Source organism: Calonectris borealis, chromosome 27 (assembly GCF_964195595.1).
Source record: "Calonectris borealis chromosome 27, bCalBor7.hap1.2, whole genome shotgun sequence".
Taxonomy (NCBI): Eukaryota; Metazoa; Chordata; class Aves; order Procellariiformes; family Procellariidae; genus Calonectris; species Calonectris borealis.
In genome coordinates, this window is record NC_134338.1 from 2,246,680 (window position 1) to 2,273,674 (window position 26,995).

The following is a 26,995-nucleotide window of genomic DNA, read 5'->3' on the forward strand; positions in this document are numbered from 1 at the left end:
AAAGAAAGCTTGTGTAAGAGGAGGAGGGATTTGAAAACCTTTTGGCCAGGCTGTTCGTCGATTTGTCCAAACAACTGTTTTGTACCAGAAAGTTTCAGGGAAATGTTACCTTCTCGCCCATGCCTCTTAAAAGACTGGTTATGCACAGATACCTCAGCGAAAAGCTAAAGCCAATACAAGTGCCAGTGCTGAAATCACATCTTAAACTGCGGAGTAGCTGAATGCAGGTTTCATCGTAAATCTACAGGTCCAGGAGTCTCCATCTTGTTATGATTTACATACCAGGGAAATACTTACAAACTTGGAGAGGGAATTGTATTCATACGATTGGGGTCATGTTTGTTATTTGAAGCCGGCTAAAGTATGCTATAATTCATTTGCTTTATTGTTCTGTTTTTTGTTTGCCTTTTATTTTTCTCCCCCCAAAGAAAAAGCAAACACTTGCGCTGCTGTGTATGGAAATGAGAACGCCCTGTCCCCTGAAGGCACAAATGTGACCAAGATTAATTTTGTACTAACTCTGTAGAGCCATGGTCGCACAAAACATGTTTGGTTGGGGAGCCACGTTGTAGCCGCCCAGGCTTTTTTCCCAGTTTAAGGATTAGCAAGGTGTGTCCAAGCCTGAAATAACTATTTTACTGCAGTTCTGAAACTGTGCAATCTTCCATGTGCTAGAGCAAGAAAACGAGCTCAACCCCCTCTTTGCTTTGGGATTGACTAGATACTCTCCCAGTGCGCTAACTGTAGGACTGGTCCAGGCCTAGATATTGGACAGTGCAGCAAACCAAAGGTTTTGGGGTATTGTACACTCTTGTAGAGTTACTCTGTGCTTCCTGGGCACTACAGAGAGCCATGTGAAGCAGTCTGCAACAAAGCTGCTTTCCTGCTTTGTCCCTAATCATAAACCCTTGCATGAAGGGGGTAGAAATTGCTACCCATAATTTAGTACAGATAGAAATTGCTTCAGGACAGCTAAAGTAAAACCCTGTGCTTGCTGCTCCTAAGCTGTCCTATCCCCTTTAAGCAAATGCCCCACAGAGAGAGCGCCTGGCCCAGCTTTCAAATAAACTGCCAATTTTTCATTTAACATCCCCAGTGTAAACAGTATGGATGGTAAAGAATATAGAAGGCAACTTTTGGTTGATGGCAAAATGCCTGCAGTCTTCAATAGCTCAAGAATTGGCCCTAAACTGGTCACAGCTGAAGAAGAGATTTGAGTTGTAGTTACAGAGGGAGAGCAATTGGCTGAATCTTAGCGGTAGCATTCACGGGTGCTGGCAGAGCTGCTGAAAATGTGTGCTTTTCTGCAGTGTGCTTTCAGAAACGGGGTATCCATTCGTCTGTTGAAAGGGGTAGGTTCGTCTTGGGAAGCTCAGATGTTTGCAGTGATACAGGTGAGGAAGGAAGGGACAGAGGGGTAAGCTTCTGGCTCCCCATCATATGTTCGTAGAGTGGGGAGGCTTTGGCTCATGGTTCCTTAGGCTTTCCCTCTTTCTCTGTGCATCTGTCCTGGGACCCTGCTCTGCTTTAAAATTTGCTGCAGAGTTGGTAGTGTGGCATTCCTACTGCAAGGTTTCTGTAACCTCATGTCTCAAGATGTGCTATAGTTTTCTCTGCTCAGGCCAGAAGAATACGTCTCATTATACGTTATCCACTCTGGCAGCTCCTAATCTCCACCTGCTAATAGAGGGGCCTCATAACTTCGAGGAATAAAAAAATCATTTGCCTAAGGATCTTTGCCACCCAACCCAATATATTTAGACTGACAAGGGCAAAGCATTCCTATTCCCAATGGACCTTGAAGCGTGGGGAAGATGACTTAGCCAAAGTCACTCAGAAAATTAGTGGCAGCAACTAGACTCTGGTACATTTTTTTCCCCCTTCAAATGCTGGTTTAAAACTGGTAGAGCTCTTCAGAAGTTTCTCTTCTGCTTTGGAGTTTGGGATTGGGGGAGGTTGAAAAATGGGAAGTAAATGAGGAGAGGAAAGGATAGTTCTGTCTAAATCCCCCAGTATCATTTTTATACTTCTCTGTGGGTTTTAAGTACTTAGTTGAAACAAAAAGCTTTTATACTAGAGGCCATAATGTAAGATATAAAGATGATCCAAAGCATAAAATAAGAGGATGGATTAAATGGAGAATAAAAAGGAAAATAAATGAAGAACTTCTGTGGTTAAGTGCTAGGAGCTTTGGAAAATAATGCTCAAATTAGAAGCATGTGCTCTAGAAAGTTACAACATAGGTATTGCAAAAAATGCATTCTTCCCAGAGGATGGGGATGAATTAGGATTCAAAATTATGAAATGAGCTGGGGAAGAGATCTAGCCTTCTGCATAGGAAAACAAAATTTAGATGTAGATCAAATGTAGCTTACGTAGGTAATTGTCAAGCACAATACATGAAAGAAGAGTACTTGTGGAACTCCAGTGGGTAATGTGGTATCCACTTACATGAAATATGAAAGAGCTGGAATAGAGAAGGCCTCGACTTCAGGACTCAAGGGGGCAATTCCTCGGCTAACTAAATTTGCACAGCTTAGAGGTTAAGAGACATCCCCAATTTCTGTTAGCTGAGAAGATATCTTGCTAAAGATGGGAGTGGGCACTTTTACGCTACTGAAACAAATGAAGTTTAAATGATTGTGGGTACTCTTGTGGTTAGTCCTTTGGTCTACTGTTTTCAGTAAACTTCCTGCATGTGGATAGAGGAAGTGCATTAATGGGGCAAGAGAGAGAGTTTATGGCTTATGGATCCAGAGGTCCCATATCTGGGAAGGGGGCCTTCTTCCTACTTGTCAAAGAAATGGCCAAAATCATTATATCTAGATCTGGGACAAATTCTTTGCTAAGATTTGCAGTGAGCTGCAGCAATTTCCCAGTTGGAGAATTAAGGAAGGAGAAGAGAATTCAGAGCTGGAGGCTGGAGATTAAAAACATTAATTAGAAACCTCTGCATGTGGCTATCTCATCCCTGTTGCTATATGTAGAGCTCAAACGGATGCAAAAGCTTATTTCTGTGTCTCTGTCCAGCACTTCTCTCACAGCACAGATATTCTTGCTGTGCTTTAACAACCAGGCTTCTGAGATATTTTTTGTTGTTAACTGGTCTGATCCTGAACTCTGAAGCCTTCAGCAACTCACCCATCACGCTGTAATATATAACCTTGGAGTGTAATCTTTCTGCACAGCGGATGGTGCAATTTCCAACTGGCTCATTTACGAGAGACACAACACAGAAGGGAGACGAGTGCTATTCCTAACCTGAAAGAGCCAGCTGAGTTTGAGTGAGTAAGGAATGGAAGGTCAAAAGCATCATGGACAGATTTGCTGGATAAATATACACTTAAATATATACAGTCAGATCATCAGCCCATGTAAATCAGCATTGCTCCAGTGAAGCCAGCAAAACCGGATTTACACCCTCTGAAAAGCAGGCCATGTGGTCTCACCTAAACTAACAGTCTCAAAAATGTAGCTGAGGGAGGTTTGTTGAGGAAGTGACAGAGGGGAAATGGGGAGGGATATACTATCCGATACAGACAGCAGTAAGGGGAAAAAAGAACAAAGGGAACAGGCAGAAACCAAAGTAAAAGGGTGAAAAGAGTGGGAGATTCTCGGAGCGTGACCATTGCTTCGAAGTGTTGTGGCTGTCCTCAATTGCAACAGCCAGAGCAGAGCATTGCCACTTTGTTCAGTGGAGTTGATGCCATGAAAAAACAAAATACCATAGTGCGCCCAACTTTCAATCATACGGTGTTAATGTAGATCAAAATTAGGAGCCATGAATAGGAAGGCTGTTCATTTCATTTGCACGTTCAAAGTTGTTCTTACAATAGAGTGAATTATGCACGCAGGCTCCGTCATCAGACACGGCCACGCAGACTCGGTCAAATCATGGCTGACGGCTGCACTCAGGTGTAGGTATTATAATCATTTAAGTTCTTCCAACTTCATCTCTGAGAGCAGATCTATCTGTGATGTAGCTTATGAGTGACTGTCAGACCTTTGAATCTAGAGGAAGAAAAGCGCTGGGAAATTGCTGTGGTTCCAGTTCTGTGATGGCTGTTACTAACGCTGGCTTCAGGATTCATCCCACCAAATACGAGTCCTAGGCTGCATATAGGTCTTTCTAATTTTATCCCTGTGGAATTCCTAGAAGCCAGACAAAATTGACTTTCACACAAGAATCTCCATTGTTTACACACCAGAGTACTCTGTTCAGTCAATGAAACATGTTTTTTATTAGATTTCCCTTGGAAAAAAAGAGACATTTTAAATTAAGGGAAAAAATGTTTGTTTTGGGTTTTTTGGTGAAATATGGGGGTGGGGTGGTGGTGAGCAGAGAATGCTAATGCAAGACCAAAGCTTTTTTTTACAATTTGAAGGTTATCAAGCGCCCCAGAGCATCCTCAGCTGAGAATCACAGAGTGATTCAGGTGGGAAGGGACCTGTGCAGGTCTCCAGTCCCACACTGCACAAAGAAGCTGCAAAGATAGATCAGGTTAAAGTTCAAACTTTGAATTTCCCTTGGTTTTGGATGTGACTGGTGTGACTTGTGCTATAGCTTTAACTTATAGTGGAATCACTAGCTTCAAGTTAATGTACTGATTTATGTTTCTACATCCATATTAAACAGCAGGGTATTTCTGTGGCTGTTTACAAATGTTGAAAAAGGCAGGATAGAAGAGAATTTTCAAGGATATGCCTGGCTATATAAACTAGCTGTTGTCTGCACTTCATGCTATGCTGTAAACAGAATTCACTCTTTACTACCAGCACAAAATAAATACGAGGAAAGTGCATTTGAATTCTGTTACACTGGTGTAAATGAGCACAGAAGACAGAAAGCAATGGGGAGATCTAGTCTGTTAGCCCCGCATGGAGCAAGACAAGGGGAAAAAGGCTGATGAACCCATGAGAATATGAATGCATATATATCCTGGCTTGATACTGGAATCAGTGTTGATGTTCATAACCATCTAGGGTATGGATTTGCTGTTGCGGCTTCCCTCGTGGAAGCAAAATGAACTTGGTGACTGCTGTGCTGGAACTGGAAGCAAATACTTATCGTGTAGCAAGTAAAATATCTGAGTGGAGGGGAGGAAGGAAATAAATAAAATAATAGTACTCTAGTAGTAGATTTAAAATCTAGATAAAGAAAATGCAGTTTGCTTTAAATGTCTACCTTGGTGATTCCTATCTGGGCTGCTGGAACATTACCCGCATTAAGGCTTCATTATAGGAGAGTCAAAAATGTCACTTTTCTGACTTTAGAACCCAGGCAACTAAAGATCAATTACCTGTGTATGTCTAATTGCTGGGGTCATAGTCAACTCTGTGCTTTAATTTTCCACCAAGTTGTTATTTCTGTCTCTCTCTTTTTTTTCCTTCTCTCCTTTAGCAATGACATTTGCATTCCTTTTAGCAAAATACCAAGGTTAAACTAAAAATAATTCTGCCCATCAGTTTTAGATTAGGACTAGAGCAGGCACAGATTTACTGTAAATGTGTATGTAATGATTGCTGCATACACTGCCAGGAAATTGCTACAGTCAGACATTTGAAGAATTAATGTTTTTTAACATAATCTGAAGTTAGTTTTGATCACCAAGTGGTAACTGCTATTAATATCTGCGTGAATCCACCTTCTTCCATGAGAAATGAAGATACATAGAAATGGTTTCCTTTCCTGAAACTGAGGAGGTTTTGAAACTTGTGCCATTCTCATTGGAATTATTCTGGAAAAAGCAGCAGCACACCCCTGAATCCCAGTACCCTTGAAATCAATGAGCTAACGCTTCTTGAACTGCTTTGTGTTCACAAGGTTTTTATCTCTGGTTGTGAATGTGAGTTACCTAATGCAGGTTTATAAATATGCCCTTGCTTTTTCCTAGTGAAAGCACAGATTTGGTGTTTTGGAAGTTCAGTTTGTGTGTCTGCAGGGCTAGACACAGGAGACCAGGTAAAGAAGTGTTAATCCTCCCTCTTCCAAAACGCAGAGGTTTAAAGGAAGGTGATACAACGTGTAGTTCCACATTGTTATTAGAACCAGCTCTAAGTGTGAAATCAGATTCTCCTTCAAAGGCCTATTATCCCGGAAGGCCAAAGCCTATGGAAAGTAATGGGTTTCTCTGTTACCCTTTCAAAAGGTCTCAACATCCAAAGTATGAGATTATTTTTGATCCCTGTGGCTGAGATAAAATCTGTAGCTTGCTTTCACTGTCATTTGAAAGGGCTAAGTGAGATCACCACTGAAGTCACATAATTGTCTTTTCCTCCTCAGTTTATCCATTGATCGCGTTGTGGTCATCGTGACAGCTGTAACTTGAACAAACTCGTTTTGATGTAATGGCATATAGTGAAGAGGATCTGTGTGGGATCTTGATGCTCTACTGAGATGTATTTTAGGCAGCCAGTCTGCATGACCCAACCATTTAACACCATGTAAACACTAAAAAACACCAACCCAACGCATTAGCTGGAATTAAACAATATTCCCTTGACACACTGTATATGTTCTGCTCTCCAGACAGCCACAGTATTAATTTCCCTAAAACTAGCAGTGTACCCAGGGGACAAAACCAGCCTCTGAACAGATGTTGACTCTTTAGGCTTGAATGGGGTAAAGCATCGTTGATGCTTACAGTGTTTTGGCTTAGTATCTTAAATTAAAAGAGCTGCACATGGCCCACGATTCAGAAGTCCTGCTTGCTCCAAGCAGTGGCTCGAGGCTTTAATTTATGAGCAGCAACCGCTTATCTTGGGGCAGTGGTGTGGGTCCTTCCTTTCATCTGTCTGTCCAGTAGCATTCCTACTTCACTGCATAGATGTCTCAACTCCCTGCGGAGCTGCTACCGAATGGCCAGTTTACTGCTTGGCACAGTGAACGCTCCCTCTCCCACCTTTCTTTCCTTGCTTATAAGCTAGCTGAGCAACTGAGCTGTACTGGAAGCACATCTGCTAACCTGCCTTCAGCTTGAGTAGCTGTAGCTGTCCCTGTTCGTTAATTGGAGCCATACGCAGGAAGCACCACGATTTGACCATCGCTGCCTCTGTGGCCCTCCCTGCAGCTGGTTTGCTAGCTGAGCGTCAGTCCCTCTCTTCTCCATCATTAATGGATGCAGCATTGTTTAATAACTGCAAGCGATTCAGACACGTCAGGTGTATTCAGTCCAAGGTATGCACAGTGGCTGAGAGTGCAAATGTTGTCGCAATTGTTTGTAGAGACGGGTAAGTTAGCACGTACCTGAGAGAAGTCACTGTTCTCATTCCTAGTGATGGGCTCTGCTCACTATAATTTATCACAAACCTTAAAGAGAGATGGTAAAATTTGCTCAACATTTATTAGTGTGGCTATAAAACTTCCATTTTATTTGCAATGGCTTTGGCTAATAACAGTGGATATTTCAGATAAAGACATGTAGTTGGAACAAAGACAGTAGTCTGTGATATGTTCTCTCACTGTCTTGTTTATTTTAAATCTGCTGCAGTCTTGGCTTTCTTCACTGTAGGTGGTAGAATATTTTTCCATGCACTTACAAAAAGATCTGAGTATTTAAATTTTTTCCGGTGTAATGGGGCCACGTGTAAATTTGTGCATTAATTTCTTAAGAACTAATGCACTGCAGACTAAAAAATCCCTGTACTAAACTCCTCTCCAGAATTGCCTGACCTTCTTTGGAGACCAACGGGTTCTCCTTCCTTCTGTAATCGGTCCTGGGTCGGCTGGCTTTGTGTCCTCCATCTGGTTTGACTGATCAGTGACACTTGTGAAGCTCAGACAGTGATTTATCATCACAGTAAGACCTAAACCACATAGCTGAACTCCAGCATTCAGTGCTATTCTTAAATGTACGTGTTTCTTATTGAAGACGCCAACTCTTGAGGAATCCGACTGTGCAGCTAACAGGCCCCAGTTACAGGGAGTTGTCAGAGCCAAGCTCTACACTGGGAGCTTACGTTGTGTCCTTCAAAGGAGCAAACTGTCATACAGTTAGGGACAAAGCCTCTTCCGTGAAGGTGACAGTTATCTTGAAGCCTGGCTAGTGCGTGATCACTCAGAGCCAGTTTCCCAAGTCAGAGCTTTTCACAGGAAGATATTAGGCTTCTCCTGGAAGGCTTTGCAGTGTGAGATGATATACGATTTAAAGACAGATTTTGCTCTGCTTCCCGAGAGCTGGATGATTCATTGTAGCTCTTGCTGCTCTACTCCATCATCTCAAATGAGAGACCATTGAAGGCTTCACTGAAGTCATGATTTTAAGAGCCCTGGGCCAGAGAAGATGACTGAGAACCTGAGAGGCCTGAATGCAATAAAAAGGGGTGGTATGAGATTTACCAAAGCTATGGCCGTAGGACTAGAAATCCTTGCCAGAACCAGCCAAACATCTGATCCCACATTTTCCAGCACGCCTAGGAGACTATTTTGTTTCGAAAATTATTTCTGGTTTTATGTACTTTATATTCTACCCACTAGGAACTGATTGTGTTTGCTATGAAAAAAAAGGTAGATTATGTACAATTATGTCTTGGTTTCACAGGCTTAAGTAGTTTTAAATAATGGCTTTCATACTTTGTATTTTTGGTGGATTATATATCCGCAAACCTTGACTCCTGTGTATTGTTTCAGGGTAGCTCGCTTGCATTCTCTGATTGCACCTGATTGCATTCCCTGTTACGGATACTCCTGTGCCGCATCTCCTTAGTATGGCATCCGGTCACAGCCTTTAACATTGCTATCACAGCTATGCTATTTTGAGTTACAAAAATACAACAATTAATGTTGCACCTTTGTGAGCCTCTCTGCAGGATCAATGCTTGCAGTGGGTATTCGTCATCTAAAGCTTGGTAACATTGAGTATTGAGGTTCTACTTACACAGGGCTTATAGAGTTAAAGGAATGCTAACAATTGATCAACTACTTCTTAAAGACTTAATCCTGTAAGGCAATTAATTACCTACGCCTACTGGCAATGTGTTTATGATCATTAGTAACATCTTGAAGGGATGTGTTCTTAACATGTGATGTATATTGCTGTCTTTAATGGGCTCATCTTCAGTTACTAACCTTTTGCAAACCACTTATACATGCAACTGTAATACAAAATATGGCTGAAATAATTTGCAGTCAAAATTACCTCTTGTAATATGTCCTAAGACAAGCTGAAATATTCTACTCTGTCAAACGAAGCTTTTAAAGAATTCCCCGGTTCCTTTGGCTTTGAGGAAGGGAAGTTGTAAATTTGATTTTGGAGTTGTTCAGCTCTGGAACTTTTTAAACATTTACTTAAGGTTAAAAAAAAGTTCTGGTGTAGAGCTATTGTGATCGCTTTTACATACACTTGCATATGTGTGTTTCTTCCTTATGACTATGGAATGAGGAACGGAGAAGATACATCATAAAATTAATTTATGTTTTCAAAACTCTTCTCCTATAATAGGAGCACAAAAAGTTGACCTTAAAAAAAAGTCCCCGAAAAGTATCTGCCAAGGAAAAAGCTTTCCATTCATTCAGGGTTCGACATATGTTTTTTTCATTTACTGGCCCTAACAGCTGACTTTATCTGTTAGCTAATTACCTAGTGACATTTAATTGAAACCTAAAAAGAGCCCAAGGCCTAAAAATAATCACAAACCAAAAGTGAACACACCACTTGTTTGAAGTTAACACTGAGCAGCAGGGTGATTCCTAACATATGCGGTTGGTAACAACGGCGGTTTGAAATCTCACGAAGTGGCAAATCTCTCTCTACCTTTCTGGGATCATCTGTCCTTGTTGCGGTACCTTGGGCTCGGTCGTATACGGGCTGTAAGCATTCAGTAACGTACGTGGGTATCGGGCTTCCCATGGCTATATGAGCTTCATTCATTAAACGTGCACTCCAGCACTTTCTTGAGTCTTTCTCTTGCTTTTGGAGGGAGAACTTGGCGTCCTGTAGAACTGGAAATGTTTCTCCATGTGCTTACCTTTGCTAAGTGAGTTGTGCCTTGTATTTACTAGGATTAATTCAAAGCATGTGTATGTCTTGCAGGATCGGAACTGAATGCTGAAATACATGCGTCGTCTTTGTCTCTTTTTTTCCTCCATTTCTAAAAAAATTAAGCTTTCTGATGAACTGGTAGGGCCTTTGTTTTAAATGAGTTCAATATGTAGAATTTATACTGTTCTACTGATTTTAAAGTACCATGTCCCAACTCAAGCATGTAGAATGAATCAGAGCCCATTATAACACTACTCACCAACAGAGCTCGCAAAGGTGTCGGTTACTAACTCAGCCAAAAGACAGAGCAGAAGTGCGGTACCCAGGTGGTTCAATCTGAAGAATGGCATTTAGGCTTTAGGTCTTAATGTGCCTTTCCTGAAGTGCTAGAGGAAGAATACTGGGGCTGTGCCAAAATAGGAGAAAAAAATCAGTAAGACCATTTCTTCCTTTAGTTTGGGGCTATCTGTACACTTCTGAGAGCTGGTAACCCTTTCCAAGAAATCTGGTTGTTGATCTGTCGTACATCTTGCCTTACTGTTACATCTTATCTACTATACAAGTAGAGTTATTTCTAGACAAGTATTTATTTCCCAGTTTCTTCCCAGTGCATTAGAGCAACAGAGTGCATACTCCCTACCTCTAAAAGGGAAGAAAGTGAGCTGGACCATCAACTTTGAAAGTCTGTGAACAGCAGGCAGGAGTGTAACAGGAAGCGATGACACAAAAATGGCATCTTCTCAAGAGACACCACCTGCTCTCTGTTGCACCTTTGGGGTTCAGTTGCAGACACTCGGTGCATCGGGAACTTCACTTATGTGAGTAGTACTGTGAATTTCTATCGGGCATCTATTGCATCGGTATTTGTTTTTACAGTGGCTGCCTTTGGAAGTCCTCACTGCAGAGCATGAATTCAATGCACTATATGCTTTAGGAACATAAATCAAGGCAGCAGCCTCCACGCCAGAGAGTTTAGCTACAACAATGGATGGCAGATGGATACAAGGAGACAGAAAAACACAAGGAAACAATTGTGCACTGGTGCTCGATCTGATGGACACTGGTCTCAGCCCAACAGCTGTCTGTCTGGCTCTAGGAGAAGAGCCACTTGCATGCTTCTGTATTTGCAAGGTCAAGGCCTTCCTTCTCAAAAGAAGCTTTCACTCCCACCAGCCCTGTAAAGCCAACTTCACTTGAGAGAGAACCCCTCAAGGCTGTTCTAGTTCATGCCTCTCTGACAAACAGCGTCAGCAAAGTTTTCATCATCAAACACACTTATTTAGTAACAACAGAGATGGAAAGACGGCTTTTCTGCTTGGGCAATGCTTGCTCTGACGGGGAGGATGTGATGAAATTGCTATCTGATTTGTAAACTAAACCAAGGAGGTCTAGAATTACTGAAAAAGAATAAATATGAATGGCCCTGAACAGTGCCACTTGTCTAATATAACCAGACTTAGAGCTGTTGTGCTGAGATCCCCCTTCCAGATTTGTATCTGGATACACAGGGCACATCTAGAAATAGAGCTGGGGAGGAAATAGCTTTCCCGTTCTGCAAAATTTTTTAAGATTTCAAACTTTTTCTATTTCGCAACAGGATGAAAAAAACTAAGAGAGATTCCAATGCAAAAAATAGCTCAAGGACTCGATCACCTGGGATGTAGAAAACTCACATCCCTCTTTTGCCTGAAATACACGAGGAACTTGAACCTCTGGGATGAATATTCAAACTCCTAACCTGTATAACCTATCAGTCACCTTGCATTGAGTCTTCTTGATCTGTAGCAAGAAAGGTATGTCCTTAGTGTGTCATTTGTCAGCTGATGATCTTTGCAGTCACTATGGATTAACTGCGACTGAAAAATTTCTGCTAAAATGTGGGAGATTATCCAATGTCAGGCTAAAGCATCCACCTTGAATCACTCCATTTTCAAAAAATGGCCATGCTTTGCCTCTGAAAACTCCTGTCCTTTGACACGTGTCATGCCATGAACCCCCTCTAACCTAGTACCTCTTAAAATGAAGAGCCGTTTTACGCTTGAGACTGCGTAAGTATTGCTGTATCTAAAGCAAATCAGTGGATCCTGTTACAGCAGAAGCATATGAAAGCTTACAGGTATCCTTTGGCCATACAGTCTTGTACGCATGCTCTCCCATCTCGTGTCTGAATAATAATCTGAATTATAGGTGAACTCTTCTCTATTGCTTGGAGGTATTTATCCTGCAAACACTGCTAAGAGTGCGAGACAGGACACAGTAGTGTACTTCAGGTCACCCAGGATGACTTCGACTGGTCATCTGGTGTACTGAGGTACCTTTGAGGTCCAGAGAAGTGTCATAAGCAAGAGTCAGATTTTCTGTCCAACGGGGCCTCTTCTGTGTGTTTTTGTGGTTTATGGTAGGGACAATGTGTGAGTACTTCAGTTACAAGCATGTTCACTCCAAAGGGAACAAAATGTAAGAGTAAATTTTTTAATCCTATAGAACTCATTACTTCAAAATGCCATTGATAAAGGACCAGGCAGTGACTGAAGATGAAGATTCTTAAAACAAAGCTATCAGATGATTTGCCATTTTTAATTTCTCCAGTTGCCTGGGCTGAGGATTAAAGGGAATTCCCCCCTCCCTTCTCAGTACTTGCTTCGGATTTGCAAAAGGCAACATTCTCTTTACAGATAGGACGTGAAGGACAGAGGTCCAATGTAAGTTATTTCCTTTTATACAACATCACTAATTTTATAGTTCGCTCTGAAAACAGTATGCTTTTTAACTTGATCCACAAGGCAGCTAATGAGCTATAGGCATGCAATCCAAGCAGGCCTGAATATGAAAACCAGACATCCCAGCAGAAAGATCCCAGGGTTTCAAGCTGCAGAACCTATTTACTCCTCTGAAACTTATATTTACACTTCTTCTGCCCTTCTGCCCTTCACCCATCCCTTCTGCAAATGAAGGGCATATAAGGGCTGTGTGTGACGCTGTGTGTTAGGAGTTAGATGTGGTTTCGGTTGTTTGTGATTCCTCTGTTGGCCCCCCGCAAAGATAATAATTGTACCCGTAAAGCATAGTCCGATATAGTGGTAGTTAATGAATGAGTTCTGGACCATTTCCATAACTGGCTTTGGTTTTAATCCTTGTCCAATTTCTGAGTCTGGTCTGAGTCTTGAAACCTCAAGGTCTCTCTGACTTTTCCCATTGCCTAGTAATTAAAGAATAGTATAGGCAGGATTACTGCAAGGCGTTGGTTAAATTCCCCAGTCCTTCTTGATGCAGAATACATTATCAAGAGGAGAAGGGAAAAGAAAACATCACGTTGTCTGGGACAAACATCTTGGCCTGTCTGCTGCTTAAACATGGAGCTTGGAAAAGCTCCATTTTGATTCAGAATCTCTAGTGCAGATAAATGGGAGCTTATTTCTGGCGGACTTCAAGTTCCTGCATTCCCAAGCAGAACATCCCCTTCTGTATCCTTAAACACCTCATTGCAGGTTTGAATTCAATACATAGAGAATTTCCATCTTGACCACATCAAAACAGATGTTAGCTCTCTTTTACATTGCAGACCCAGGAATTGTTCGGCTAAAGTATTGGAGATACAAGGAGTTATCTGAATTCTGCCAAATCTCTTTTATGTTATTACCTCTAGATACAGGATAGGAAAATTGGTGTCCATTTTAGAGACTCCATATGCCCCAGCGTATTAAAAAGTATAGTTAGTGTAATGGAGCACTTAGGCATGTGTCTTCCCAAGCAGATCAGCCAGTTCTAGGTCATTTTAACCTATGCCCTTTGTTAATTGTTGTTTGTAGATCGGTTTTTAATTTGCCCATTTCTCTGCGGGTTATGAGAATGGCTGGTATCTCAAGCACATTTCAGGCTGTGTCTGGCTCTCTCTATTCAACAATCCAGATGTTTTTTACCATAGGCATTTTATAAAAGCCTAAAACAAATAAATACATGGTCCTGTCCCTTCAGCTCTCTTGGGATTAACTATTCCCAGAGTGTTATTAAGGCTAATGCGTGTTTTCTTCTCTTAAACAGCAGCAGCAGTGAACGCAAATTCACACAGATACCATTGCAGCTTGTACATACCAGTGCTTGAGAATCGCGGTCATAATGCAGCCTGGCGACTGCATCCTCTCTCCCCCACTGGGACCCTGCCCCAGTGTGCATCTCACAGCTGATGTAAGGGGCCAGTGTGTCAGCAAGAAAACCACCGCGCTAGAGCCCTCGGCCAGACTGGATGTGCAGCACATAAAGTAAACAAGATCTTCTCTCCCTCCTCTGCCTCCCCTTCCCACCACAAATAACCAACATTTACAAACGAGATGATTTGTAGCTACATCAGTGGAACTTTAAAACAAGCATTTCCCTGGCAGATTCATTTGAAATACCAAGTGGTTTTATAATGGGAAAAATTAACCAAGAGGTCTTACATTTCTTTTCTGTTGTTGTTTATAATCACGGTCGACAGAAACGTCATCTTATAATACTTCGCCCACTTATCTTGCCACACGATTATTCATACCAGAAGTGGGGATGGGAGGAAAAGAGGCTTCTGTGATTGTTGTGTTTTGTAACCTCTTCCTATTTTTAAAAGGAATATAGTCCAGAACCAAACTGTATGGGTTTAACTCACCCCAACATCACCTCATTGCCACCAGAACCTTTGTTAATGCTCACAGGTTCTGTGTGTATAATTAAAATAGCTGTCCTGGTTTCAGCTGGGATGGAGTTTATTTTCTTCCTATTAACTGGTATAGTGCTGTGTTTTGGATGTAGTATGAGAATAATGTTGATAACACACTGACGTTTTAGTTGTTGCTAAGTAATGTTTACGCTAGTCAAGGACTTTTCATCTTCCCGTGCCCTGCCAGGTGCGCGAGGGGCTGGGAGGGAGCGCGGCCGGGACGGCTGGCCCAGCTGGCCAATGGGCTATTCCGTAGCGTATGACATCATGCTCAGCATATAAGGCTGGGGGAAGAAGAAGGGGAGGGGGTGTTCGGAGTGATGGCGTTTGTCTTCCCAAGTCACCGCTACCCGTGGTGGAGCCCTGCTTTCCTGGGGATGGCTGAACACCTGCCCGCCGATGGGAAGCAGTGAATGAATTCCCTGTTTTGCTTTGCTTGCGTGTGCAGCTTTTGCTTTACCTATTAAACTGTCTTTATCTCAACCCGCGAATTTTCTCACTTTTACCCTTCTGATTCTCTTCCCCATCCCATTGCGGGGGAGTGAGCGAGCGGCTGCGTGGGGCTGAGCTGCCGGCTGGGGTTAAACCACGACAGTAGCTCTGCCAGGCTTGCAGCGTTTTGCTGCCCTCTCCGGCCAAGCCGTCTGTGCTGGGAAGGGACCGGGCTGCTTTCCATCCTTTTCCCAGTGGTGAATTGTTTTGCACCAGCTTGGGCTAGAGATACAAGTCTAGTCCAAGATCATCCTGTACCTGATTGGTTTAGCTATAGGGGCAAGGCTGGGAAATTTGAACAGTCCTTTTAAATGGTGGGTTAGAGAGTCACAGAAACGAAGTAGGAGATGAAGGCAACTCTTGTGGTAAATGTTGATGGGTGTAGCCACATGGCCAGAGTTATCTGCTCATACAAAGAATAGGGGGAATGGTTCGCTGTCACGGCCTAACAGCACACTCGAGGCGTGACCTTTAGGCTTGAATATTTAGAGTCTGATTCATCCATACGTTGGTCTGTTGGCTGTGATGCAGCCCAAATTCCGATCTTGCTTTCCAAGGATTCCCTGCACCAACCAGTCACTGAGGACATAAGGGCTGCTGATACCCATTTCTGAGCTACACAATATGGTAGAAACCAAAGGGAGGCAAGATGCCTTACACTACAAACTTGGAATATGATAATGTTGAATCAAGACCTCAGTCTTCATTTTTTTTGTTCTGTGTCTCATCTAGGACTAATGACTAGGGTACTAATTAGTGCCAGTGGAAGAAGAGAGCTCAAATGCCAAAAGAGCTTAAACCACAAAAAATAGATTGAGATTTCCCAAACAAATGTAAGAAAAGCCAGCGAGTATAAATCAGTTGCTGGAAAGTTTAGCTAAGTTAATTGTGAATTGCTTTGAAGTCAGTGTATGTAAACAAACATATATACATAATTATTTACCACTACGTTATTTAGGAATTTGCATGTGACAAAACACCAAGCTAATCAAAACACATTTCTTCCACTTTATTATTGTTTATAAATATCTCCTAAAGTTCCCAGGAAAAATAAAACGCCTATCACAGAAGGCAGCATGTAACTAGATAATAGAGGGAGCACTCTGGTTAGCAAGGTAGGTATAACATGGGAGAGGAACAAGTATGGTGAAATGAAGTCACACAGTTAATCAGTTACAGACTCGTTAATACAGCTCATTCCCATGAGTGTCTTTCCATTGAGAAATTCTTCTTGTGGCTGCATTTACAGACACAGGCAGCCTTCGAGCTTTGGCCTGTTGGCTACCATCACCTAGTAAAGTCTATCATTTTGCTGAGCCAACTGCCCTTGAGAGTTCAAGGAGAAGAATTAGTCTGTGTGCTTTGGTGCCTCCCCTTGAGGGACAGTGGTGGGACTGTTCCCAGAACTTTAGGGGGTTTGTGTTGCCTCTGAAAACTGAATAATCCCCATTTTCCTGTGCTGTGAGGGTCATTTCTATAGGATTTGTTGCTTTATGCATGCCAGCTTACACCTCTGCAGTTCTTGCGAGAATACAGACTCCCACACAAGTAACTAATTAGTGTTTCTCGCTCCAGGCAACTCTGTGGTTCTGCAGTTCTTATACACCTGGCAATTATCAACAGCAGCGTCCGGCTATCTGCAGTGGGTTTTAATGTCTTGTGTATAAATCTATTCTTAAATTACACCAACCATGCATCCTAGAATAAGAAATAAGACCAGTGCGTTATCTGTATTCTGTGCAAGGATGAAGTGTAATGTCTCCAGTGATACAGAACAGCCACCGGTCTGTCATGCTACTGCACCAGACAGACATGATGGGAGCATCATTGCTGGACAAGCAAGAAGGCAGAAGAAGGTAATTAAGGGAATCTGGAACAAATTCTCCCCACAGGAGCTGTTGATGTGATGGTGACTTATGCCAGCAGAAAAGCTGTTCCACTGAAGCTCATCTAACATTTTGGGGTTATTGAGTTAAAAACTACTAACGGTGTATTTTCACCTTTAGCTGATAAGGAGATGGATGCTCTGACTAATTAGCCTGACTGAAGAGGTTGTTTGGAATAAATAGATAAATTTTCATAATCTGAAGTTAAATGTGATATGACCGACATCTTGCACTTAGCCTGGTTTTAATTGTGTTGTGTTGGAGGATGCTTCACCTGGGTAGGGAGGGACAAAGCATACAGAACCAATGACACAAGGGTAAAAACTCGGTCTCCCTTCTTGTTTCCACCAAAGCTAATGTGAGCTTGCCTTGTGTTTCAGCATTAAATATGTTAGGATAAAGGTGCTCAATTCTGATTCCACCTGGATCCATCGTAGTGATCCTGGTTAAGTCAGTCCTGTTTCTAATTAGGATAAGCAAGATCAGAGAGCAATTCCTAGCAAAGAAATTCAGAAGCAGCTTTGGGACCTGAACTCCTGTTTCCCCTGCCACCCAAGTTTCAGCTGCATGCTTCAGGACGGTAGGCTAGGAAGAACTAATAGACTGGACTCAGGTCTGTCTTCCATTTCTGATAAATCCTTTCAGTCCCAAAGCACTTCCAGCTTGCAAAAAAACCAGCTCTCATACATGCCCAGCTAGGGCTGTGAACGGCTGTCAGCGGCTGTCCTTCATCGTTAAAAGGACATTTTGCCAGAATCTTTATTCTTCCATCCAGTGCCACCCAGAATGGATTGGTCATTTTTTGCTCATGTCATTTAAAAAGCTTTGCCTTGGAAAACTGTTCCAACCCATTTTAATCTCAAACTGTGAAGACCAGCTGGGCCCCTGCATCGTGCTTCCAGGGAGCCTGGGTCTGCATCAGCTTATTTAAGGATTTCAAACAGTGGCATAAGCTAACTCTGATCTACAGCAGTAACTCCAGTGGGCAGGTTTAGAGCTGCACCTCTCACGCTCTCCAGAAGTGTAGCAGGTTTTCAAGGATTAGCGTTTGCTCTGATGTGAGAGGGAGAGATATTGGGGTGTAGAAACAAAGGGCTACCCTCAATAAATGACCTCTAACTGGTAGGTCACAGTTTTCCCATTCCTTCATGATTTCAACACTTACTTTCTTCTCTGGGACAAAAAAACAGCAGCTCATAAATTGATCATTTGAAAGGAAAAAAGGGAAAAAACAGTGAGATTAAAAAATGTGGAGTGGGGCACTTGAAACACTATGTTTTGAGCATTTTGAAATATCTTGCTTTGATTTAATAGTAAAAGTTTTACAAATTTTCGTTAGTGGAAATTAACATTTCTCAAGTAAATTACTTAAGTTCTGGAAAAAAGGAAATTTATATTCAGTTTGAAAAACTGAAAAGAGAAAGTTCAAAAATTGTGTTTTTCAGACAAGGAAGTTAAATTAAGAAAAGATTTGAAACCAGAGGAGAAATGTAATAAAAATGTTTTCCATTATGTTCCCATATGTGCTGAAAGCCAAATTTCCTAAGTTTTTAACCTGAAGGAGACATGGTAAATGCATGCTGTCCCAGCCGGGCTGTTATATGAATGTGTAATTTTCAAATGGAAATCTATATAGCCTGAACTCTGAGAAAGGAAAGGATGCTGCCTAGCAAGCAGAACATTCTTGTTTCATTGGGGAAGAAAAAAATAACTGAAAAACCTCCAACAAAAGACATTTGTTAAGGTTTTACACGTAATAGGAAACATTGCATGTTTTTAAACAGGGTGCAGTTGTAGTGGCTTAATGACAGAGACCATTGAGTTTGTGAGGAGGCGCATGTAGGTGAGACATGGGGAAAAGATTTCTCCAAAATCTTAAGGAGATTGTGACCTGCAGATTCAACACCAAGCTCCTTTTGTAGGGTGTGGTGCTCCCTTCATTTTTTCCAGTTAAATTGCATCCGAAAAATCGGTTGGTCCTGCAAAGTTTCTTCCACTTGCAATGAAAAGCACTCCCTGGGTGAGTCAGGGCTGCATCTGAGCCCCAGCTAACTGTAAAGTAAGTTGCCACATGTGCTTATTGCTGCTCTCAGACACAGGGCACTCTTGTATTTTTACATATGAAATAAAACTATGGCTCCCACCAACGGTCTAGACGCTGGTATCATAACCAGCGCTCTATAGACCTGTTTAGACTTGTATTGCATTTATTACAGCTCCTGTGTTTTTCCATCAGTGGAAATGGAATTAGCTTTTCAACTCTTCAGGTTTTAATAGTAGCACCAACATTTGCCTTCTATCGAGGAAACACCCTATTGTTTCCATTCAACGGTATTGTTTGCAAATAAAGACAGCCTTTGTCTTGGTTTGCATTATGAATTTAAACAACTTCACCAGACTAACTAGGAACTGTTTCTCATTTTCATTTCTGCCAGGAATCACAACCATCTCTCTGAACGTTCAGCCTGAAGAAGGTTAGAGGGATCCTGCATTGCGAACTAAAACACCAGGGCAATATTCGGCGTGCACAGTCTGAAAGGTAATGTTAAGACATGGCTTGAACAACTATCAACAAATGGCTTTTGCAATGTACAACTTTCATCAGTTCTACAAAATATGGGGCTTTGATGCTTCTATCACTCCTACTAAACTAGGTGATAACAGGCTAAGTCTGTAAAACTGCAGTGCTCTGGTTACTCCTTCTACCTCTTTTACAACTTTCCTGTGTGTCGTCACCACCCAGGGAAAGAAACACCTAAATTTAACTTGCCACCTCCCAAAATAATTTCCAAGACTGAAAAAGGGAACTGAAAGAACTACCGTCACAAGAACTTTTTCAGGAGAAGAAACGCTTTAGCCTTCTTTCCAAAGATTTCCAAATGATATCCAACTTATATCTTGCTTGGAAGGGACAGCTACATTTTAATAGGTTCATTGGTTACTTCTTTTCTGCCTCTGTGTTCTTAATGATAAAGGATAAATAGGTAGATCTGATGCCTGGGTGAGCAAATTCTCGCGGAACTTCTCCAATTCAGAGGCATGAGTTAATTTTCTTTTTCTTTCCAATGCTGGTTCATGCATCATATGACAAGACACATCTGTTCAGTGACTAATATAAAGGGAATATCCCATGCGTGTAAGCGGCACAAGCCTGCCTCGCACTCAACCTTTCTGAATTTTTTTCAAGGGCTGGTTATGCAATAAATAAATGGGGACAAATTCATCCCAGGGAAGAACTTTTAGTCAGCTTTGAAAGCAGCAATTTGGCGTGGAAAAATATCCAAAATCAAAATAATAATGAGGGCATGTTACTGCTGACAGTCCCGGAGACAAGAATTCTCCGTGCATCCAGAGCCAACTTCTCAAGTCCTCTCTCCTTCATATCTTAGCTCTTACATATGGAAAACCCTCAGCAGAGGGGGTGGAGGAAGGGAGTGGGAAGGGTTTGTAAGACTAAACGCCTCGAGATTTGGCTTTCAGAGAACAGGCATGCCAAGCCTTGAAAACCAATGGTGAGGACATTGATGGCACCCTCCTCTGTTTGCTCCAGTGCTGAGCCCAAGGGATCCCACGGGGAAAGAGGAGGGTAGAAAAGAGGGACCACTGATGTCTTCATGCTGGCTAAGGTGCCAGTGAAACACCAGTTATTTGCCTTTTGCAATCCATACGTTGGTTCTGTAGGACCTCCCTTTAGGCCACTGAGCAGCCAGCTGAAGTGAACGGCATTTGGTCTGTGCCATCTGGAGTTGTCAGTTTAATGATGTAGGACTCAGGGAACAGTTTAATAAATAAATCTAGCCAGTAGCCCTAGCAGTCCTTGGAGCTTTGCAATACTTTGAAACAGTTGTGCAATAAAGAGGAAAATAAGAACGTATTGAAAAGGAGTATTTCATCAACTAGAGGCTGGGGAATAAATCAGAAAAAACCATGTACTGAAAGTAATGTATCTGCTAGATTTGGCTGGACTTTGGGATTTGTTTTCCTTTTTTTTCTATTCACAAATTGTTCATCTGCAAATTGCAGTCCACAGCTTCAGATATCATGCCATTAAAGTTTATGAACCAGTGTCACCAGTGGAGCTGTGTTACTTCCACTAGCTGAAATGTTGGCCTTATGTATGTTTTTATGACCTTTTTCATTATTCTTGATTGTTTGATGGTGACAATATATTCCTTCCTTTATGTAAGTGACCCGCTACATCTTTTGTTCTCCTTTTTGACAAACTAAAATTCACCACAGAAGTAATTGCTGGCATAGCAGATCTCTTGGGATAAGGGAGGGGAGTACTCCAGGGAGAGAGAACCGTTATAGAATCATAGAATCGTTTCGGTTGGAAAAGACCTTTCAGATCATCGAGTCCAACCGTTAACCTAGCACTGCCAAGTCTGCCACTAAACCATGTCCCTAAGCACCACGAAAAGGCTTAGCTTGTAGCTGGATAATCTGCGCATGACTCACCATCCACTGCCTGAGGAATTGGATCTGTGGAGTCTACCTCCACCATCTCATCCTCTGTAACACTGGTGGCACAGGCATTCTGGGAACTCAGTGAGCACGAGGGTGGTATTGCTGGTGGCATTGGCAAAAGCAGAAGACAATTGTTTGGTCCTAGGCGAGTTTTAGAGCTGTAGAAGTTCTTTCTTCTTCCAAAGGTGAGACAAAAAGTTGAGCACTGAATAATTTGCTCATTACTTTGCTCAAGTAATTTTGGAAGGTCTGTATCTTCTCTTTCTACAGGTGAGTTTTAATGTGCTAATCTGGGGGTTATTTTAACACCCAGCCCACCCCTCCCAATGGAGCTCTTGCAGATTATGACATTTAAATGTACTTTGTTGTAAATAATAGCCTGCTTTTCTGGACTTGTTTAGAAAGGGGATATTGTCCCTAGCTGACCATTTCCCATTAAGACTTTGATTTTTAACAAACTATTTCTAACAGTCTGCAATCAGCTCTAACGATTATCAGCCACAAGCTGTAGATTAAGCAGCTATGCCATTCCTGTGTTAGCCTTTGACTGAAGCTATAGCTCAGTTTTTACTGATCAGCACTACGGATTTATCCTGGTTAGACACTCCTTTGAAGCACGCAGGCAGTCTTTACCGCGTCAGTGGAAAGATGAGGGTAATATTGTGAATGGCGAGGTTCCAGTTCTTCATAACTGAAGCCGTGGGATGGTTGCCTTTTGTTTAAATGTCAGAGGATCATAGATGGTCAGAGACGAGAAATGGCCTTTAGATCATCAAATCTGCATCACAGCATGGAAGTCATAGAAAACCGAGGCAAGAGTAACATTGTGTGAGCGTCAGTGTTGCCCCATTGGAGTTACTGTGAGTTAGCAGTTCGGACTGACATCCCAACCAAACCCAACTGATGGAGGGGCACATGGCATGAAGTATTCACTGAAGAATTTTACTGAACAACACATATGGCCATATTTTATATTTCACGGTTAAAGTAATATGAACTATGTTAGGAATTAACATGAAGAAACTTTGGAGGCCAAGCTAATCACAATTCTTTAAAGTGTAGGCAATGAACCATAACCTGGATATAAAATATTTCCCAACAGCTATTATAATACAATCAGCTGTACTCTGATTCACTTGCACTGGTTAGCTCTTACACTGAAAATAGTTTCAAGATCGATGCTACTGCTCATGAAGGAAAGGACTGCTTTTGGTACAAAGCAGCACAGCTCTGTTGGCAGCAACACAACATCCACTTCTACCAGCTGAGAATCCAGCCGGTATATCTTTAATACTAATACTGTTAGTAACGTGGGATAACTGTTACCCCTCTTTCCTTAATCTTGCTAATTACAAACCAAGAATACATCTATATCCGTATCTTCCTGGGCGTAGCTCAAGCTCAGAGTGGTCGAAGAGTTTACTATCTAGATTGTGAGGGCCCAATTTGCTTCAAGCAAATTAAGACCTAAAGCAGCACTGTGAGGTTGCAAAGTTCTCCTGTCCCTGTTTCAGAGATGCTAAAAAGGAAGCACTGGGCAGTTTAGTTGACTCGGTTTGTGAATTCTCTGGCAGAGCAGGAAAGAAAAATTGTTCTTCTTGACACCTTAGCTTCCCCACCAGATTACCCTCTCTCTCTTTTGCTCTACACTTTTTGTATCCTCTTTCTTTTCTTCCTTTTTTTTCCACGGGTTAAATCTGTTTGATTTTTTTTTTTCATTTTGTGTTTTTTAAAAATGTGCTTTGGCAGGAGTTGTGATTTTTTGGTTAGTAATCCACTTATTTTGTGGTTTAGAAAATATCTCAAATAACAACTTGGACACATTGTTGATTGTCATTGTTGGCTGCTCATGTGGCATGAGGAACATGCAAGGAAACACGTCCTTTCATGTTTAACCCCCCCTTCCCAAACAAAAAAAAGATCCACTTCTTAGCATGTGCATACTTTTAGGGTTGGAGGGGGGCTGCAAATTTCATATAAAAATACTCACAAGTATGTAACCTTGACAGATAGATATAACCACAAACATATGCATATCTTTATGTCTTTGTTTCTGTATTTCTATACATGTAGGTGTATATCTCTGTCTTCACAGTCAAACATAAAAATATACTTTTTTAACTGGAGGTATATTCCTATAAATATATTTGCCTGTTGTCTGCATTTTCATATACTGTAGCTGCCACATAGCTCAAATATTGGTTAGATAAAAGCTCACTTTTTCTTTCTTTTCTTTTCTATAAACTTATGAACTGATGGGAGCATTTTTTTCATAACCCGTAGATTAAGTCAATATGCCTTTTTCTCAAGGATGAGGAAAAGAAGCTGAACAAATAGCAGCTGTCTTTCGGTAAAATGTGTATGATGGCCGTAGGATGTTTGAGGATGTCAAATTTCGTTGGAAATAACAAGTTTGTTTGCGTACGTTTGTTCGTGCTTGTGGTTACCAGAATAAAACTTGCGCTGAAGATGAAGGCTAAGCCCTTAAAGAGCAGATGTATCATATAGTTGGAGTAAGCTTGTTGTATATATTTATGGTACATTCTATAGGTCCCAGACAAGATCTTGGCTCCCTCGCGCTAGGCACTGCATAAACAATTTGCGAGAGCCTGACTCTTCTCCAAGGAGCCTAAATAGGCCAGGGAAACAGTTTGACAGAGGAAGAATTATTAGTTCCTTTCCACAAATAGAAAAACAGGCAGAGGATGAGGAAGTGGCTTGCCAAAAATTGTGTATAGCTAGGGTGACAACCCAGATCCCCCAAGTCTCAATCCGATGCTTTAAAACAGAAGATCAGAGGAAATGGGTGCATAGACCTCTATAAAGTAGAAGTTTGGAGTCTCAAATGGGTTTTCAGTCAACTCAGGTTATGGGCTTGGAGAGCAGCAAAATTTGAGTGGGGACAGAATGTGAGGGATGCAGAAGTAGTCAGGTTTTATCGGCCTGTTGGAAAAAAGATGACCAAATATTATTAATGGCAGCGTCACTGTTGAATGCTGCCTGACTAAAGACCGCAGGACTCTAACCACGCTTTCAAACCGCTGTCTGCACAGGCCATTGCAAACTGTTCCACAGAAGGCATGCTGCCACCCGGCATTAGACCTGCTTCACTTCCTCACTCTGTACTTACCATCAAAGCTATCATTCATGTTAACATGTAACAGGGGAACCTCAGGCTTGAATTCATTATGAAACCCTTGGAGTCGAACCAGCCTAGACAACCAACCTTCTGTTTAGCTGCTTCAATGTGCATTTTTATTAGGGAACCAGCATGGACTTCCTACAAAGTGATTCATGCGTCATCTTCCCTAAGCTGCGGTGATTATCACAATGGTTTCTTGCTTTTTAACCGCGTTCACTTACGGACTGTCATTCGAAGACTAATAAATCTGGCTCCAGTCACCAGACTCTGTGGTATATGTTAGACGACTGGAGAGTCTAACTTGTTCAACCACTGTCTTGTTTAGAAGCTGTTTTGAATGATGCTTTTCCATTATTACAGGCTTTACTAATTATTTAGTTTTATTGCAGTGATGCTAACAAGGCCCAGTACTGCAGTGGGACAGCAGTAGGCAAACACACAGTAAAATGTCTGTGCCTGAATCCTGACTAAATGCTGTAATACACAGTTAATTAACTCTCACAAATAAATAGAGGGCTGGAATGCTTATGAGATGTTTTAGGTTGAGTTGGACCTCAATGTGAGTCCTCTTGCAGATGCTCAGCAGAGGTGGCAAACTCCCGTTTAGCGGAGTAAAACTCTTAAGATTCAGAAAGAAAACTTTCCTATGGCCTTGAAGAAAATCCTCACACTAGGTGAAGTTGGCTGAATTTGGTTCTTCCAAGTCTTCTTTGTATGGAAACTGGTTTTAATACCACCTTCTTGTAGATTCAGTAAGCTTTCGGACACATTTGGGCTGTGTGAAGTTGTTAAATATTGGAAGTTGTGAGTATTAGTCCTTCTCCCGATGGCTATTATCTTCAGAAAGACAATGAGAGGGCGTTAAGCAATGTTTTTGCTTGAAAGCCCTCTCTTATTCCTTCTAATGGAAAGCTGCTCAGAAGGTCAGAAAAGCAACAGGGAAGTAAGACGTGTCTGTGATATAAAACTTCCTGTGACTCCCAGAAATTAACAGCTCACTGGTGCAGCTCACAGGAGTACTTATGCCAGCAAGTTGAAATAAAATACTGAAAGTGCCAGAAAGATGTTCGTCAAATACTCTACAAACATAAAATAAAAAACATAAAAAAAGAAAAAAGCTCCAAGGGCAGTATTTGGAAAGATAACCAGGGTCCCAACTCCTCGTGGGTGCTATGTACCTAACCGATTTAAATCTTCTCCTACATCCAATATTCCACCAACCATGCTTTAGAAGAGTCCTTTAATAATGTTGCTCAAGTTCCATGTTAATAACTAAACTTAGGCTCTGAAGCCTAAGTTAGGGACACAGTTACATTACACGTCTCTGGCTGAGTGCAATTTCTTAGTCACTGAACATTTCTCTCCTTATGCTTTTGATGAACCCTATCCGGCATTTTAAAGTATGTGGTACTAAATAGTTTGGGTTAAATTCAGCGCTGAGTCTGAGGTGTAGCTCAGCATCTGGAGGGACAAACGGGGTGAAGCCAAGTTAGCTATTGTGCTGCAGAAAGGCATTTCAGGTTTCGTACAGAAGTTCAAACAAATACTGCAGTTGACGTAATTTATTATAGAGGGATATTGGGGAACAGAGGGGAGAAGTAACTGGAAGTGACTAAAGAGCCAGAGCCTAGAACTTCTGACATCGAGTTGGATGACCAAACCACCGTAATATCCTTTTTTTCCATGTAAATAACGTGTGATGATGAAGACAGTGGAATTTTACAGTGGTTCGTAAGCAAACTAGATTTTCAGGTTCAGTAACATTGCAGATCAGTAGTTGCTGTTTTCAGTTCCCAGGTTAATTTTATGGAATATTTTGCATTGTGCCAGACTCTAATTAATTCCAAATGATTTCTGCTTTCCCTTATTTTTTTCCCCTTTTGCATGTTACTGTCTTACAAAGGAACTAAACTCTCAATTTTCTCTAAGACCGGTAATTATATGCGTAAGTGATGAGAAATCTCAAGGATTTTTCTGCAAACCAATTACAGACATTTAGGATAAGGATAGTATACTTCCTTAAAAATAGATTAAAAACTCATTTAAACAAAAGTAAATGAAATAACATTGCTAAGCTACTAAAGAGAATTTTCAAGGTACAGTTTTAGAGGACACAAAAACCTTCTTGTGTTTTGCACGATATTTTCAGACTATGATTTGTAATGTATCTCAAGGAATTGTGACATTTTTTCAAAGCAAACTCTTTCTGGTACGTCAGCTTGTTGAACTAAATATTAGTCTGCTTGCAAACTGCCTTGGACGAAGCATTTTGTAGTTTTAGGCTATACTCTTCGCATCCTTTTTGTAAGAATGCTTGGGATAAAAATGAACCTGATAG